Here is an 8,356-nt window from a genome sequence, read left to right on the forward strand (position 1 = left end):
GTATTTCCGAATCTTCGCTATTTTTCTCTGTTTGACGTCAGCACAGGTCATGTCATAAAACCAATAGGTCTGCCGACCGTTTGGCGATGCATATATAGCCAGGATTTTTCCTGGTTTGTAGTTTGGTGTGCGATAACCCTGACCGTGGAGAAACGTCTTCCATATATTTTGTCACCTCCGTGTCTTGCACCTTATTCCTTTTCAACAAAATATTTTTTCTTCTTTCTGCTGTAAGCGATTGGGGAAATTTATCTCAAAGATAGATCCTTAATAGTTTATGGGCCCAGCATGCTTCCACTGCGCCTGCTAGAAAGAATTTGTTTGTTGATAAGCCACTCTGGCTGGGTGAATAAAGGTTTTTTTTATTGGGTACCAATTGTGTAAGTGATTTCTTCGCAATGTTTGACATAGAAGTTGGATTGGAAATCGTGAATCTGGGCGGCACTAACTACTCCATGTGGAAATCTGGAGTAGTGATTGTGCTAGAAGCAAAAGGTTTGCTTGGCTTCGTAGATGGTACAATAGTAAAACCTGCAGAAGACAAAGCAACGGAGTTCAAAGTGCACGGTCAAAAATCAGCGCAGGTAAAAATGATTTTACTGAGTACAATCGCCCCAAATCTTCGCCGCAATTTGTACAACTGCTCCACTGCGAAGGAAGTGTGGAACAAGCTGAGGGACCTGTACCAAGATGCAAGTGAAGACGTTGCACAGACTACCTGGGAGCAGTTTTATAATTTTCGCGTTAATGGAGAGGAGCCCATTGCAGATCATTTAGAGATACTGGAGAGCATCTGCAGACGCCTGCAGGATGCGGGTGAGGAACCGTCGGACAAAGCTGTCATGACAAAACTTCTGCGCAGTTAACCTCGAAGTTCTCCATTTTTCGTCACACGTGGGATTGCACTCCTGCTACGGAAAAAAAGGAAACCAACTTGAGCAGCAGACTGATCAAGGAAGACAGGCGTTTTGCTGAGGATGAAGTGTCGACGCTTGCACTTCGTGTTCAAAAGACGTCCCTGAACGACGCAAAGAGAAAGAAACGCTCCAAGAAGGATATCGAGGAGTTGAAAAAACGAACGCGGTGTGGAGTCTGCAAAGAAAAAAGCCACTGGACATGTGAATGTCCAAAAAATCAAGCTGGAAAATCATCGGACAGTTTAGCGTGAAATGCGCCAGCGTTGGCGTGTGACATTGTTGCAAGATATAAATGCACCAGTGAAAGTGACAGTGACGTGTGGATTGCGGATTCGGGTGCCGGAATGCATATGACTTTCCGCAAAGACTATTCTTCGGCACTGCAGCCGAATTCAAATGGTCATGCGGTTAAAGTAGCGGATGATCGCATCATCTTAGCGGCTGGCATCGGAACAATTAAAATCCAAGAAGTGCTTGAGGGAGTGCTATACAAACGCGAATTACAAGATGTGCTCTATGTACCTGAACTAAAGTGTAGTTTGTTTTCTATGGGCTCAGTGAACAAAAAACGGTACTCTTTTCATTCGTTTGAAAACAAATGTGAAGTTCGCGATAGTAAAGGAAAACTCGCCGCACCTGGAATACCGCACGGGAAACTGTTTAAAATGGGTTTCAAAGTGAAAGTGCCCATTGACTGTAAAGCGCTGAAATTAGCAGATGGCCAGGAAAAATTAAAACTTTGGCATGAGCGAATGAGACACGTAAATGAGCGCGCCGTAAAACACACGTGTGAACAACTCGGCATCCATGGAATTGAAAAGGACAATTTGACAAAGTTTTTTTGTGAAGGATGCATTATGGGCAAGCAGTCCCGAAGGGCGCAACCAAGCATCGGGGTTGAAGACAATTACGGGCCAGGGGAGAAAATTCATATCGATGTCTGTGGCCCTGTAAACATAAACTCACCGAGCAACACGCGGTTCTTTTTACTGTTTAAGGACGAGAGTACCAGCTATAGGAAGGTATACTTCATGAGCCATAAATCAAAAGTATTCAGCAAATTTAAGGAGTACGAGGCATTCGTATCGACGCAGACTGGAACGAAAATCAAAGACCTGCGCTCGGACAATGGGGCAGAGTGCACCTGCAGCCAGCTCCGGACCTTTTTAGAGGAAAAAGGTATAATCCACGAACGCTCGTCACCATACATTCATGAGCAGAATGGTCGCGCTGAACGCGAAATTCGTACGCTTATTGAAAGTATACGTTCTATGATTCACGCAAAGAACGTGGATCAAAAATTATGGGCAGAAGCAGTAAATACCGCGTGTTACCTGCTGAATCGGACCATCCTAAAGCCAGGGGAGACGATTACTCCGTTCGAGAAGTGGTTTAAACACAAACCTGATATAAAACATTTAAAGGTGTTTGGATCCGTAGCTTACCTGAACGTGCCGAAGGAAAGACGGCAAAAATTCGACCCAAAAAGCAGACAGGTCATATTCGTCGGTTACGATGGGGAGTCTACTAATTATAGACTCTGGGATAATAAATTGAAGAAAATTTCAATAAGCAGTGACGTAACCTTCAACGAAAATGCCCTGCCCAGTGCCGAAACGCGCGCCGAAACCGATACAATAATCAAGTTCGGAATTGAAGACGAAAGAGAGACGATTCCTACTCCAGAAGGTGCAGCCGAACACCAAGCTCCAGTTGTGGAAGATGTCGCCGAAACACGAGAACTGGAAACCAATGGAAATAAAGAAAGCGCAGCTTTGCCAGAGACAGAGCAGGTAGCCGCCAATGAAAATGCTCGGGAAGGTAGACAACTGCGCAATAGAAGAACATTACAAGCACCTGGCCGATACGGCATACCTATTGCTTTTTTGGCTGATACGGTGCCTATGACCTACACTGAGGCAATATCCAGTGACGACACCAGCAAATGGATGAAAGCCATGGACGAAGAGATGCTGGCGCTTGAAAAAAATCGCACATGGACCATATGTGCACTGCCACAAGGAAAACGTGCAATCGGTTGCAAATGGGTTTTCTCAATCAAAAATGATGCAGCTGGAAATCTGAAGAGATACAAGGCGAGACTCCTAATGAAAGGATTCCGACAACGAGAAGGAATCGATTATTTTGACACATTCGCACCTGTCGTTCGCTACGAGTCCATTAGAACTCTTCTTGCAATAGCTGCGAAAGAAGATTATGAAATAATGAAGTTCGATGTGCAAACCGCTTTTCTATATGGCGATCTTCAAGAAGAAATTTATTTGGAGCAGCCTCCAAGATACACAATTTAGAGCCAACCGGATGCAGTCTTCAAGCTACATCGCAGCCTGTATGGATTGAAGCAGTCACCCAAATGCTGGAACGAGAAGTTCACGAGGTTTCTGAACGAATTTAATCTCGTGAACATCGCAAGTGATAAGTGCGTGCTTGTCGGTGTAGTGGAAAGTTCAAAAGTGTATTTAGCCCTGTATGTGGATGATGGTTAGATTATGAGCAAAAGCGAGAATGCAATCAAGAGCGTCTTAGATTATTTAGAAGGTAACCTTAAAATCTCGGTAGATCGGGCCGATGAATTTCTCGGTTTCGAGATTAAACGCGACCGTGAACGACTACTTTTAAAAATTTCTCAACCGGGCTATATTAAGAAAATATTAAAGACCTTTAATATGCTTGAAGCAAATCCGTCAAGTGTACCTGCGGAGCCAGGTATGCCCTTGCAAAAACAAACACCTGCGACTGACAGTAAAATACCGTTTCGTGAGGCAATAGGCTCTTTATTATTCGCTGCACGAGTTTGTCGCCCGGATATCGAATTTGCGGTCAATTACGCAAGTCAATTTTTGAGTTCTTACGACGACACTCATTGGCAATCGGTAATGAAAATAATGCGTTATTTAAATGGAACACGTGATTACGGAATAGTTTACGGAAATAGTGGGAGTTCGCTTGATATTTCGGGATTCACGGATGCTCATTATGCCGGATGCTCAGAGACTCGATGATCTAGGAGTGGATTTGTCTATATTTTGAATAGTGGACCAATTTCGTGGTCCAGTCAATTGAAAAAGGTCGTTGCCCTTTCGACCGCTGAGTCGGAATATATCGCGTTAGGTCACGGCGTGAAAAAAACGGTTTGGTTACGTCGTATGTTGAATGAATTGGATATTGTGTGCAATATCGTCCCTGTTTTTGTTGATAACCAAGCGGCCATAAAAATTGCTAATAGTTCCAAAAGCCATAAGCGCTCGAAACACATCGATATAAAGTACCATTTTACTCGTGATGTCGTTAATCGCGGAGAAGTAGAAATTAGATATGTTCAAACGAAAGAACAATTCGCTGATATCTTTACTAAGCCTTTGCAAAAGCAGCCTGTTAAAAAGCTGATGCTTTTAACGACGAAGTCCGGATAGAGGTACAGGAGTTTTCAGGGAAAATTATTACGGGCGTCAGGTTTTCTTTTCGTCGGCCTTCTATGCCGACCTTTTATTGTAAAATAAATTTAAACAAACAAAAAAAACCAAATAGAAAATTATAAGGACTAAGGAAATCCGTACTGGGACGTTGCCTGCCTCGTCTGTACCGGTCGCCGAACTCGCCGGGTTGAGGTAGGCCAAGGTTCCTATAATCAGAAAAACACGGCTATGTGTTAGACACACGTAAACACGTTATACGTATCTATGCCGCGTTTGTGTCCTCACGCTCCTGACTTCGGGATTCGAATGTATAGGAGCGAAGAATTACGCTCGCTCGTAATATACGAGCTCGCTAGTGGACTGTATTTTTAATTTTGGCTTTCGATAAAGAATCAATTCCTTATCTACGCCGTTTGCAATCGATTACCTTGTGAACGGGATTGCAAGTGGAGGTTGTATGGCTCCAAATGCACTTTTCCCGTGAGTCTGTCCACTGAGTCTATGCGTCGAAATGCAGTGCAGTGCAACAGCCCAACCGTCGAACTGTGGCTGCTCTTGGCTGCTTCAACAGACGACTTATTGGTCAGGGGTTGCACTACGGAGCCCGACTGCACGTGGTTCACTGCACGTTGCACATCTATTCGTTGCACTTAGCAGTATTTGAACCACGTGGGGGCCTGACCCACGACTCCGTTACTCCTCCGCACAGGTGCTCCTGTAAACGTTACACCGGCGGGATCTGTAGGAGTGAGGACTCGCAGACCGGAAAAGTCAGGCGTCCTTTGTAGACGTCGACACGGCTGCAATGGACCCACCTGGATGGTTCACCACGTAGGTGCCTCCCTTTAGTGTCTCCTCAGCCTGGCGGTAATCACAAGAAAATTGAAACGTAATTTTGCCAACTTTCTTATGTCTCGATCATTTATACGATCGAGACGACCGCTCAAATCTGCACGGAGGGATCGAACACTTTACTGGTGTATATTCTCGATCACTCCACAGGATATCGAACACCTTACTGGTGTATTTTCTCGATCTCCTGTCGCAGAAATGATTTCGTGGAATCTCAATTTGGGAAATCCCATACAGTAAGGTATCAGTGTGATAGTAAGAACGCAGCATGATAGTAAGCAAGCTGTATGGTAGAAAACAAGCAGCGGGCTAGTAAGCAAGCACTAAGCGAGTAAGCTGGTTGTAAGCTAGCAAGCAAGCAGCTGGCTAGTAAGGAAGCATTATGCCAGTAAGCAAGCACGAAGCTGCTAAACAAGCAGGAAGCTAGTAAGGAAACATTATACTAGAAAGCAAGCTGCTGGCTAGTAAGCAAGCAGTAAGCGAGTAAGCTAGCAGTTCGCTGGTAAGCAATGGGTGAGCTGGTAAGCTAGCAGTACGCTGGTAAGCAAGGAGTAAGCTAGAAGGCAAGACGCGAGTCGCGACTGTCCGCGCCCGACGCCAGTACACCCGCGCGCGCCGTCGTCAACGTACAGGCGACGGCGTGGCGCGAGCGAGGGCAGCTGATGACCTGTATGGAGCATACCGCGTGGCGCGGGTTGCTCTGCAGGTCGCCATCAAACGGGCCAAGACCCGGGCATGGAAGGAGCTCCTCCAGACCCTTGATGACGATCCATGGGGGCGCCCATATAAGGTGGTGCTGAATAAGCTCCGCCCGTGGGCGCCCCCCGTCACCGAGGGTCTTGACCCCCGGCTGCTGGAGGACGTGGTCAATACACTCTTCCCAATTGGGGAGAGGGGACCGCGTCCTCCGGCGGTGGCGGCTGTCCCAGTGGAGTGGACGGCCGAGCTGGGGGTCACGCAGGAGGAGCTGGCAGCGGCCATCAGACGGCTCGGGGTTCGTAACACGGCCCCGGGTCCGGATGGTGTGCCCGGCCGGGTTTGGGTCTTGACCCAGGGCGTTCTTGGGGCCGACCTCAGGCGGTTGTTCGACCGCTGCCTGAGGGACGGGCGATTCCCCCCCAGTTGGAAGGTGGCGAGGATGGTCCTCCTCCGGAAGGAGGGTCGGCCCGCGGAGTCTCCCTCCGCATACCGGCCCATTTGTCTCCTCGACGAGGTGGGCAAGCTCTTCGAGCGGGTGATTGCTGCCCGCCTCGTCGAGCACCTGTCGCGGGGTGATCCCGGTCTGGCCGACTGCCAGTTCGGTTTCCGGGGGGGCCGATCGACTATCGACACGATAGGTCGTGTGAGGGCCCTCTCGGGGTCGGCCGTCTCCCGGGGAGGGGTGGCATTGGCAATATCCTTGGATATTGCTAATGCCTTTAACACCCTCCCCTGGGAAGGGATAAGGAGGGGACTCGAATATCATCGAGTCCCCCCTTGTCTCATGGCGGTCGTCGGGGATTATCTCCGCGGCAGGTGGATCGAGTATCCGGGCCGGGATGGTGATATGCGGAGGGAGGTGTACTGCGGTGTTCCGCAGGGGTCGGTCCTCGGGCCACTCCTGTGGAACATCGCGTACGACTCGCTGTTGCGGGCCGGCCTCCCCGTCGGCGTCAGCACGGTGTGTTATGCGGATGACACACTGGTGCTGGCCGTCGGGGCGCACTGGGGGAGGGCCATGCGTCGCGCGGAGGAGGGGTCGCAACGCGTCGTCGACCGGATCAGGGGGATGGGGATGACGGTGGCGGTCCATAAGACCGAGGTAATTGCGTTTCATTCACCTCGGCAGGATCCGCCACCCCCTCTGATCCGGGTGGGTGGGGCTGACATCGAGGTGAAGCCCCAGATCAGGTATCTGGGGCTGATCGTCGATAGCCACTGGCGTTTCGAGGAGCATTTCCGCTGCCTGGTCCCCCGGTTGGAAAGGATGGTTGCGGCTCTGGGCCGGATCCTGCCCAACCTGGGGGGCCCGGCGGGCCGAGTTCGTCGCCTCTATGTGGCAATGGTCCAGTCGGTGGCCCTATACGGGGCTCCCGTCTGGGCGGACGACCTGGCTGCCTCCCGGCGCAGCATGACTATGCTGCGTCGGGTGCAGAGGCGCATGGCGCTCAGGGTCGCCCGCGGGTATCGGACCGTGTCACATGAGGCGGCGACGGTTCTAGCGGGGATGCCGCCCATGGACCTGCTCGCGCGGTCGCACGCGGTGATGTACCGGCACCGCGTCGACCGTCGCGCGGGGGTGGGGGCGGTCCCGGGCGGGCAGGAACCTGCTTGGGGCGATTTGAAGCGCCAGGCCCGGCAGTCCGTGTTGCTCGCGTGGCAGGAGCGGCTGGCTCTGCCAACCGCGGGGCACCGGACTGTCGGGGCGGTTCGGCCACTCCTGAAGGAGTGGCTGGACAGAGGCCATGGCAGCCTCACCTACCGGATGGCACAGGTATTTTCCGGGCATGGCAGCTTCGGAAGATACCTGTGCCGGATAGGGAAGGAGCCGACGGCGCGTTGCTGCCACTGCGACGCTGAGCAGGACACGGCGGATCATACCCTGGAGGTATGCCCCGCGTGGGAGGGGGAGCGCCGTGTCCTGGTCGGCGTCGTCGGGCGGGATGTCTCGCTGCCGGGCGTGGTGCGCGCCATGCTCGGCAGCGAGGAGAAGTGGAGGGCCGTGGCCTCCTTCTGCGAGAACGTAATGTTGCAGAAGGAGGCCGCGGGGAGGGAGCGCGAGCTTCAGCGGCGCGCTGAAGCTCGCGCTCGTGCGGTGGCCCGAGGTCGTCGCCCGGTCGCGAGGCGTCGCGGGCGGCCGCCTCGGCGTGGCGGATGACCTAGGCTGGGAGGGGGGTCCTGAGGGGACCCTCCTCCCGCCAGGCGGCGCCGGGTCGGACCGGTTGGGGGTAGGAGTGCCTCCCCCTACCGGTCCGACGCAAGGGGAGGCACCCTCGGCGGTCTGGTGCGGCCATGAACGCCCGGCCGTCGAGGGGTGGAAACGGGGTCGCGGGCGGCTGCGAGTTGGGGCTCGCAGCCGCCACTAAACGCGGCCCCGGGACGGATAGCGGCGGGATGGAGTGGCCCCGTCCCGCCGCTATGAGGCAGTGCGTCTACTGGGGGGACCGATTG

The sequence above is a fragment of the Colletes latitarsis genome, unplaced genomic scaffold (genome assembly GCF_051014445.1).
Source record: "Colletes latitarsis isolate SP2378_abdomen unplaced genomic scaffold, iyColLati1 scaffold0002, whole genome shotgun sequence".
In the NCBI taxonomy this organism is placed as follows: Eukaryota; Metazoa; Arthropoda; class Insecta; order Hymenoptera; family Colletidae; genus Colletes; species Colletes latitarsis.